The following is a 9,632-nucleotide window of genomic DNA, read 5'->3' on the forward strand; positions in this document are numbered from 1 at the left end:
AACCAAATCCACTTACAAGGCTTTGACTGGCCTGGGGCTATAGTAGAAGGCACCTGAGGAGCAACACAATGGAACTGAACCTTGAACCATGAGTTGGGAAGCAAACTTCTTACCATACAGTCACACTTGTGCCTATGCATTTTCTTTTTTTTTTTTTTTTTGGTGGGGGAAGTTTATACCTTTTTTTAATTTTCTCTCTATTACTGACCCTTTTTTATTTGTATCTTGTTATTGATATTCTACTTTTGGTGTATACTACAAATACTGGCTTCAAAATTTGGCACAGGGTCAACAATCTTGAAGGAAGGGGCAAGTTGATTACCTTAACTGATACATGACTGTAAAGATGGGTGAAATGCCTCTAAGCATTTTGCCCAGAGTGCTAACAATTCTACCAGCTCACCACCAACTTATATACTACAAATACTAGCTTCAAAATTTTGGCACAAGGTCAACAATCCTTAACTGATACATGAATGTAAAGATGGGTGTAATACCTCTAAACATTTCGCCCAGAGTGCTAACAATTTATACCAGCTCACCACCAACTTATATACTACAAATAATCAGAGGTAATATATACTTGATTGAAGGTGGTGAGCTGGCAGAAACATTCGTACACAGGGAATGCTTGGTGGTATTTCATCTGCCGTTACGTTCTGAGTTCAAATTCTGCCGAGGTCGATTTTGCCTTTCATCCTATTGAGGTCAATAAATTAAGTACCAGTTGCACACTGGTGTCGATGTAATCAACTTAATCCCTTTGTTTGTCCTTGTTTGTTCTCTCTATGTTTAGCCCCTTGTGGGCAATAAAGAAATAAGAAATGTTAACACACTGGGCAAAATGCTTGGCAATATTTTGTTTTTTAAGATACAAAGATGCCAAGAACAGGAAGTGTGTTGATTCTTAAACAATCTTTTCAAGAACAATAACCAAACTTTGAAACAGAAAATCCATTCATGGCACTATAAATGTTTTGTTGTCAATTTGCTCAACTAAATACAGTGCTCCAGCATGGCTGCAGTCAAATGACTGAAACAAGTAAAGGAATAAAGAACAGGTTTCCACACAGTTTCCATTGACCAAATTCATTCACAAGGAATTGGTTGGCTCAGGGCTATAGTAAAAACACTTGCCCAAGATGCTGCCATGCAGTTTGACTGAACCTGACACCTCATGTTTGCAAAGCAAGCTTCTTAACCACACAGCCATGCCAATACCTATTTAAATTTCCAAATATTATCAATCACAAATATTCATGAATGATAAACTATTTTGAATGGTTGGTATCATCATCATCATCATCATTTAGCGTCCGTTCTCCATGCTAGCATGGGTTGGACGGTTCAACTGGGGTCTGTGAAGCTGGAAGGCTTCATCAGGCCCAGTCAGATCTGGCAGTGTTTCTACGGCTGGATGCCCTTCCTAACGCCAACCACTCCGAGAGTGTAGTGGGTGCTTTTTACGTGCCACCTGCACAGGTGCCAGACAGAGCTGGCAAACGGCCACGAATGGATGGTGCTTTTACGTGTCACCGGCACGGGGCCAGGCGAGGCTGGCAACGGACACGAACGGATGGTGCTTTTATGTGCCACCAACACGGGGGCCAGACAGAGCTGGCAAACGGCCACGAAACAGATGGTGCTTTTACGTGTCACCGGCACGGGGGCCAGGCGAGGCTGGCAACGGGCACGAACGGATGGTGCTTTTACATGCCACTGACACGGGGGCCAGACAGGGCTGGCAAACGGCCACGAACGGATGGTGCTTTTACGTGTCACCGGCACGGGGGCCAGGCGAGGCTGAGGCGAGGCTGGCAATGGACACGAACGGATGGTGCTTTTACATGTCACCGACATGGGGGCCAGACAGAGCTGGCAATATCACAATATTAAAACACGTCCCCAGGCAATATTAAATCATGAGAAAATTTCATATGTAAAATACCTATTTGTAATTCAAAAGAAAAGAATAAATGTTTGGTCTAGAGACACATAGAGACAAGATTCTTGCTGTATTCTTTAGGGGAAGACGAATGTCCTATGAGAGTCTATCATAACATAAATGTCAGTGATAAGTGATGGCAAAGATATGTCACAGATGTAAAAACGATCAGGTGTTGTAACAGAGAAATTTAAGCTGAATCAATGGAAAAACCTCTTGAGTGTGACAAGATTAAAATAGAAAAATATAAATAGATATAAATACAGTTAAACTGATATTTAGTACATACACACTTAAATTTTTCACTGTATATCACAAACACATACATACTCACACACTTATACATACATTCAAATACATATGAGTGTGTGTGTGTGTGCATGTGTGTGTGTGTGTGTGTATATGTGTATAGATACATGTTTACATATATGTATATATATGTATATATGTGTATACATATATATATAATATATATATATATATATATATATATATATATATACACACACACACATTTGCACATGCAAGTATATAATGTATATATGTGTGTGTGTGTGTTGTATTCACACACGTTGTATATATGTATGTATATTTTATCATTGTTCTTACTTTTGTTGAGTTTTATCATCATTCTCAGGTAATGTTAAACAATTATTTTGTAAGCATATGGGAATATAACACATACATAAACGCATGTATTTGTTTATACACTAGACTTACTAGTCTCTCTCTCTCTCTCTCTCTATATATATATATATATATATATATATTCACATATATTATATATATAAAAATATCACATATGAGTTGAACAGGGCAGGACCAAAGCAATACCACAGAATATATGTAGATATATGTATATGTGTACATAGATACATATATATGTGTATATCATTATTATCATCATCATGGTTCTATATCCATTTTCCCATGTTTGCATGGGTCAGATAGAGTCAAGAAATTCCACTTGTCTAACACCCATGGACATATTTACAAAGTCAGAAAACAGCACAGCTCCCATGACTTTCAGAAACATTTTTTCATGCTAAGAATTGCTACAGCATGGAACAAACTGCCGCCATCAGTTGTTAGTTGTCGGAGCACTGCATCCTTCAAAACTTCCATGCTTTCTGAGATTCGCCAACACTACACCTGATTTTCTCCCCTCCATACACACTCAAGCATGTATCTGACTCATACACTGTTCGCTTTCCAGACATTTGTACATTACTGCATATACTTTATACGCACTTTTTGACAAGTTGTGGTGCACCTGAGCACTGTATACAATAATTTTATTATTATTATTATTATTATTTTAATGGCAAGACATATTCTTGCAGAATAGTGGTATATATTATTGTGTGTGTGTGTGTATGCACGTGTATATAGACAGATAAACCGATATTGATGTACATTATATATATATATACATTATATATTATGGATAAACAGATATTGATATACATTACATAAAATATATAGACAGATAAACAGATATCGATAAACATTATATAGATACACACACACGCGCACACACACACACACACACACACACACACACACACACGCACACATGCACAATCACACATGCACACACACACATGCACAAACACATATGCACACACACACACAGTGTGCATCAGTTTTCTGAGATCATTTGTATGTATTTAGAGTAAGACATGCAGTTCATCAAAGAAAATGAGTATTTGAAAATAAGTTGGTACAAATAATCTTGAGAATCCTTTTACTACACCTATTTAATGAATCCACCATTAGCATCAGAGGCTGCTTCAATACACAGCCAGAAGTGCTGACATGCCAAAATCAGATCTTTATCAATATTGGCAATAGTATTGGCTATAGCAGACCTGAGATTTTGTATGATGTTTTGGGGGCATTGACTGACCTCTCTCTCCATCTATACACCATATGCAATGGTCCAGTGGACTGAAGTCTGATGAGCTAGGAAGCCTATTTCTGGAAAAACACAATCATGCTGATAGAGCCATCGCTAAACCCCTGCAATCCCTGCAGTCACAGGGAGCCTCCGTGGTAAGGGGCCCCATGTTGAGATCAAAGTACACAGATGAGTCATCTATTTACTTTGGTTAAGATGTTGGACAAGAATTAAACTATGTTAACTGAAAATTTCAAAAAATAAAATGGTAATACATTGTACCTGCAAAAGTTCTTGTAAAAATATTACATTGTACCACAAACGTTCCTACCTAATACAGTCTTTAGGAAAATGTGAAATATTGAATTTCAGATAGAAAAAGTAAAATATAGTTATGAATAAAAGGTACATAGATCATAAATTTTGATTGAAGAAATGGGGCCTCAAAAAAAAAAGTATATATATATGTTTGTATATATAATTACATCAAGAATATCAAATCCTCTTAAAGGGATGTTACCATCCAAGTTCTATCAAAGGTCAACTAACATGGAATGTAGCCCTTTTCTAATAAATTCTCTCCCCTGATGAAATACCCAATTTACAATATTCAATATGAAAATTTAAATTAATTTAATTCTATTTAATTCCTCAAACTGAATAAATTGTGTATGGAATAGCCGTAGGTGTAAAGAATTTGATGTTATACTAAATGGAATTTGTTCAAATAGACTGATGTCTATATATTAATTTCTCCACTTCCTTTTTCTCAAATATATTATATATGAGAAGAAAATGGATGTAATAACAAGGGGGAACTCATGATTATCACTGGTATGCCTTTAATTTAATTAGATAACAAAGAAGAAGGAAGCAAAGATGAAGGTAGCATTTACAATTGTTTCAATTCACTGGTTTAAGTAAGTCTCTTCAGAATGTGAAGATAGATAGATGCATCAGTTAGGATGCGAAAATAATTGATACATATGTGATGGTAATAGAAGCAAAGGTAGTAAATCTTACATTAAATTTTGTTCTTGCGCTGGTAATTTTGCTGGGTAGAGGTTTCATTGTGATAGACTGGTTAGTTTCGTTGGGTAATATGAGCGGGGTGAATATTATATATATTATATATATATTATATATATATATAGATGATGATGATATGTATACACTTCGTTTTTGTATTTGGTTTGCGATATTGTTGATGTGAATCCAAGTGTTGAAGCAAATCTTGTGTCTATGGAAGGCAATAAAGAAGTGGTAGTGAACCAGTACGTGTGTTTATTTTAATCTTTATTGGCATAATGAACCTCCCCAGACACAACAATATTTATATATATAGTGTATAAAAGCATTTTAATACAAGCTGTGTTCACATGAAGTACATCTGTGAATTCCAGCTATCAATTGTATGTATGCAGATGTTTTATTTTTAAGGAGAAAAATTACCATACAAGTTAAAATTTTTGGTCAAGTATATTAGTCACAGAGTATTTAGAGATTAAAATAAAGATTTGAATCTTTGGTATTAATTTTAGTTCTGTAGTTACAAGCGTTTCATTAAAACGTGGAAAATGCACTTTTATGAATGTAAATATTAATATTTATGTTCACAGGCACAGTGTTGTTGTGTGGTAAGAAGCTTGCTTCCCAACCACATGGTTCTGGGTTCAGTTCCACTGTGTGACACCTAGGACAAATGTCTTCTACTATAGCTTCAGGCCAGCCAAAGCTTTGTGAGTGGATTTGGTAGACGGAAACTGAAAGAAGCCCGTCACATATATATATATATATATATATATATGTATATGTATATATTTGTGTGTGCCTGTGCTTGACCCCACCATCGCTTGACAACCAATGTTAGTGAGTTTACATGCCCGTAACTTAGTGGTTCAGCAAAAGAGCCCAATAGAATAGATACTATGCTTACAAAGAATAAGTCCTGGGGTCGATTTGTTCAACTAAAGGTGGCTGCAGTCACCATGACTGAAACAAGTAAATGAAAAAATGAATAAATGAATCAATAATAATATTATAAGCACCAGTTGAGTCCTGGGTCAATGTAATCAACTTATCCCCACTTTCAAAATTGTTGGCCTTGTACCAAAATCGGAAACCAATATTAAAAACAAGAGCACTCAGAAAGCACAAACCACAGCCAACAAAACACCAACGTCCTCTCAATGATTAGCCAGAGATGATTTTTAAAATGAGAATATCTGAAACAAACGAGAATATTAAAATGAATCCAACTGCTCTCAAAAGTTAAGTAAAAGAACAAGAAAAATAATCCAGAATCCTTGTCTGGTAACGGATCGATCCCAAAATCTAATCAGTTTGTGCCAGTCACGAGGCCAAATATCCCTGAAAGTTTCATCTGAATCCATCCAGTAGTTCTTGAGATATTTTGTCCACAAACAAATAAACATGACTGAAAACAATATCTCCACCTACACTAAGGCGGAGGTGATATTATGAATATAATGAATTTGCAATATATATAATATATATATATATATATATAATATATATATATATATATATACATACATACATACATACATTTCATTCATTTCCCATGTGCAATTCATTGGATTTAGTCTCAAAAGTATTATTTTACACTAAGTCCAATGAATTACACATAGATCCTGATGATGATGATATGTTTTTATATATATATTCTTTCACTTGTTTCAGTCATTTTACTGTGCCCAACATCACCTGTCAAGCGAATACGGGGAGGATAAATACAGGCACACAAACACACACGCGCAAACACATATATATATGACAGGCTTCTTTCAGTTTCCATCTACCAAATCCACTCACAAGGCTCTGGTCTCCCCAAGACTATAGTAGTAGACACTTGACCAATGTACCACACAGTGAGACTGAACCTGGAACCATGTGGTTGCAAAGGAAACTTCTTACCACATAACCACGCCTGCACCTATAAATATTATCTATATTGCATATTCATCATATTAATATAATTATTAATATTTATATCAAGGTGGTTAGCAAGCAGAATTGTTAACAGATTGGACAAAATGCTAAGTGGCATTTCATCTGTCTTTACGTTCTAAGTTCAAATCCTGCCATGGTTAACTTTGTCTTTCATCCTTTTAGGGTTGATAAAACAAGTACCAGTTGAGCAATGGGGTTGGTGTAATCGACTTAACCCCTCCCACAAAATTACTGGCCTTGTGCCAAAATTTGAAACCAATATTAATATTTATGTCAAGGTGACAAGCTGGCAGAATCATTAGCCAGGGAAAATGGTAAGCAGCATTTTGTCAATCTTTACATTCTGAGTTCAAATTCCATCATGGTCATCTTTGCCTTTCATCCTTCAGGGTTGATAAAATAAGTATCTCTTGAGCACTGGGGTAGATGTAATCAACTGAACCTGCTTCCTTGAAATTACTGGCCTTGTGCCAAAATTTGAACTAGTATTAACACTGATGTCCATAAAATGTATTTCCCATGTTGTAATGAAACAATTGTAACTACAGAATTAAAATAGTACTATAAATTCCACACACTCACACATACATACATATAATCATACACACACATGCCTACATAAATAATCACACTCACACACATATATTTATACTATCATACAAAATATCGTACATAATTATATACATGCACAGACACACACAAACATTTACACACATAAACTCATACACACACACCACACACACACACACACACACACACACATACACATGTCCACATATACAGAGAAATGCCCAAATTTATACTTATGAACATACATACATGCATATATTTATATGTGCACATCTCCACACAAATAATTAGATACATACACACATAACACTCATACATATACACATATGTCAACATAAAATCAAACACAGATACACAAATTCACACTTACAAAAGCACATACATATAATCATACAAGCACATTCCCAAAAGAATAATCACACACACACACAAACAGGTATTATCATACACATATACCCACATAAATAATCATAAACACACACACATACATACATTCATTTATATAGATGTGCCCACAAAAATTATCTTACACACACACATCAATATAATCATACACACACATATAAATAACCACACACACACACACATACATATAATCAATCACACACACATGCCCACAAAAATAATCATGCATATACACACATACAAACATGTAGTCATACACATATACAAATATGTATTTATACACATACATGCTTACACAAATAATCAGATACACATGCCCACCCACACGCACATACACATGAACACACACCACATACACACACACACACACACACACAATACACACATACACATGAACACACACCAAACACACACACAAAAATACAAACATATATATGCACATACACTTACACATACATCCACAAACGCTTAATCCATCAGTAAAAAAGATGAGAGAATATATAATCCAAAAGATTAATTCACACACACACACACACACACATGCACACCTGATAGTAGTGGGTGTTTTAACAAAGGTGTTCTTTTATAAATTGCATATCACCATTTCCATTAACGCATATAATTTATAGTGTTGTTGACCTTCTTGGCAAAATGAAACATTCTCAGAACCTCTCAAATATTCCACCTTTATTCTTTGTTTGGTCAGCAGACTCTGTGAAACAGCGAAACATTTTTCACTGACTTCATTTGCTTGCATCTTCTAGTCCTTACATTTGTTGTTGTGCTCTTTGCTTTTTGTTGTTGTTTGTTTTTTTTTTTTTTTTTTTTTTTTTTGCTTTGATCGGAATTGTTAGTTGTTATTATTGTTAACTTTGTTTGCTTTCTGTTGCTCTGATTGGAATTGTTAAAATTATTGTTATTAATATTGTTATTGTTACTGTTGCTCTGGTTGTTGTTGTTGTTGTTGTTGTTGTTGTTGTTGTTCGTAGTTTGTACTTTATTTTTAGTCAGTGATTTTTGGGGGGTTTTTTTAAGTAAAAGAAACTTAAATAGTGGCAGTTCTTTATGTTATATTGTTTTGTTTTTTCTGCTTTTGTTGTTGGTACGTGTATTTCTCTAGTGATTGTCTTGGCATGATGTAATTATTGTTTTAGAAAGATTCCCTCATCCTTCTTCTCTTCCTCCTTCTTTTTCTTCTTCAGAAATATCTTCCAAAAATCACACACACACCCCACCCAAAACCCTACCCTTTACATAAACAAAAATAGAGAATTTAATATTTCCTATAAAATTTTCTAATCATTCTTCCTTTTACCATTGTTGTCATTTATATTGCTATTGTTGTTGTTGTTGTTGCTGCTGCTGTTTATGTTACATTTGCCCTTGTCCTTCATCTCATCCTCCTCCTCGTCATCATCATCATCATCATCATTACTGCAATATTGAAGCAAGCAGAAAGAAACAAAAACCAACAAGCAGAAAAAGAAAATAAAACACACAAAAAAAAATAACCACAACTAACAATTAACTTTAAGCTTCATCATCCATTTATGTTATTATTTACAAGGGAATTATTTTAAAAACGATTATGCTATATTTTCCTTTGCTTCATTTTGGGTGAAAACAAAAGCGAAATTCACCTTTCTCTGCCACCCAAACTAATTGCCATAGTAACCTGACTTAGTAAACTCATTTGCCTAATCCAGCCCGATCTATCTTCTTTAAACACCTGTAACATCCTTCAAAAACATTCAATCAAATTTTCACTCTACCATGATGGAAACGGAATATTTGGGACAACATTTCTGATTTTGGGTTACTATTTTAGGGTGTTTACCC

At 34.9% G+C, this 9,632-nt stretch overlaps 1 protein-coding gene across 2 annotated transcripts in view; it reads left to right on the forward strand.

Annotated features, from left to right (window-relative positions):
- The first annotated feature begins 9,251 nt into the window (after positions 1–9,251).
- LOC115214871 (sodium bicarbonate transporter-like protein 11) overlaps positions 9,252–9,632 on the forward strand; it is a 120,545-nt gene continuing 120,164 nt past the window's right edge. For both annotated transcript variants that reach the window (XM_036505560.1, XM_036505561.1), the window contains exon 1: positions 9,252–9,632. This exon is cut by the window's right edge and continues 390 nt beyond it. The gene's annotated coding sequence lies outside the window, so the exon portion shown is untranslated.

Source organism: Octopus sinensis, linkage group LG8, assembly GCF_006345805.1.
Source record: "Octopus sinensis linkage group LG8, ASM634580v1, whole genome shotgun sequence".
NCBI lineage: Eukaryota > Metazoa > Mollusca > Cephalopoda > Octopoda > Octopodidae > Octopus > Octopus sinensis.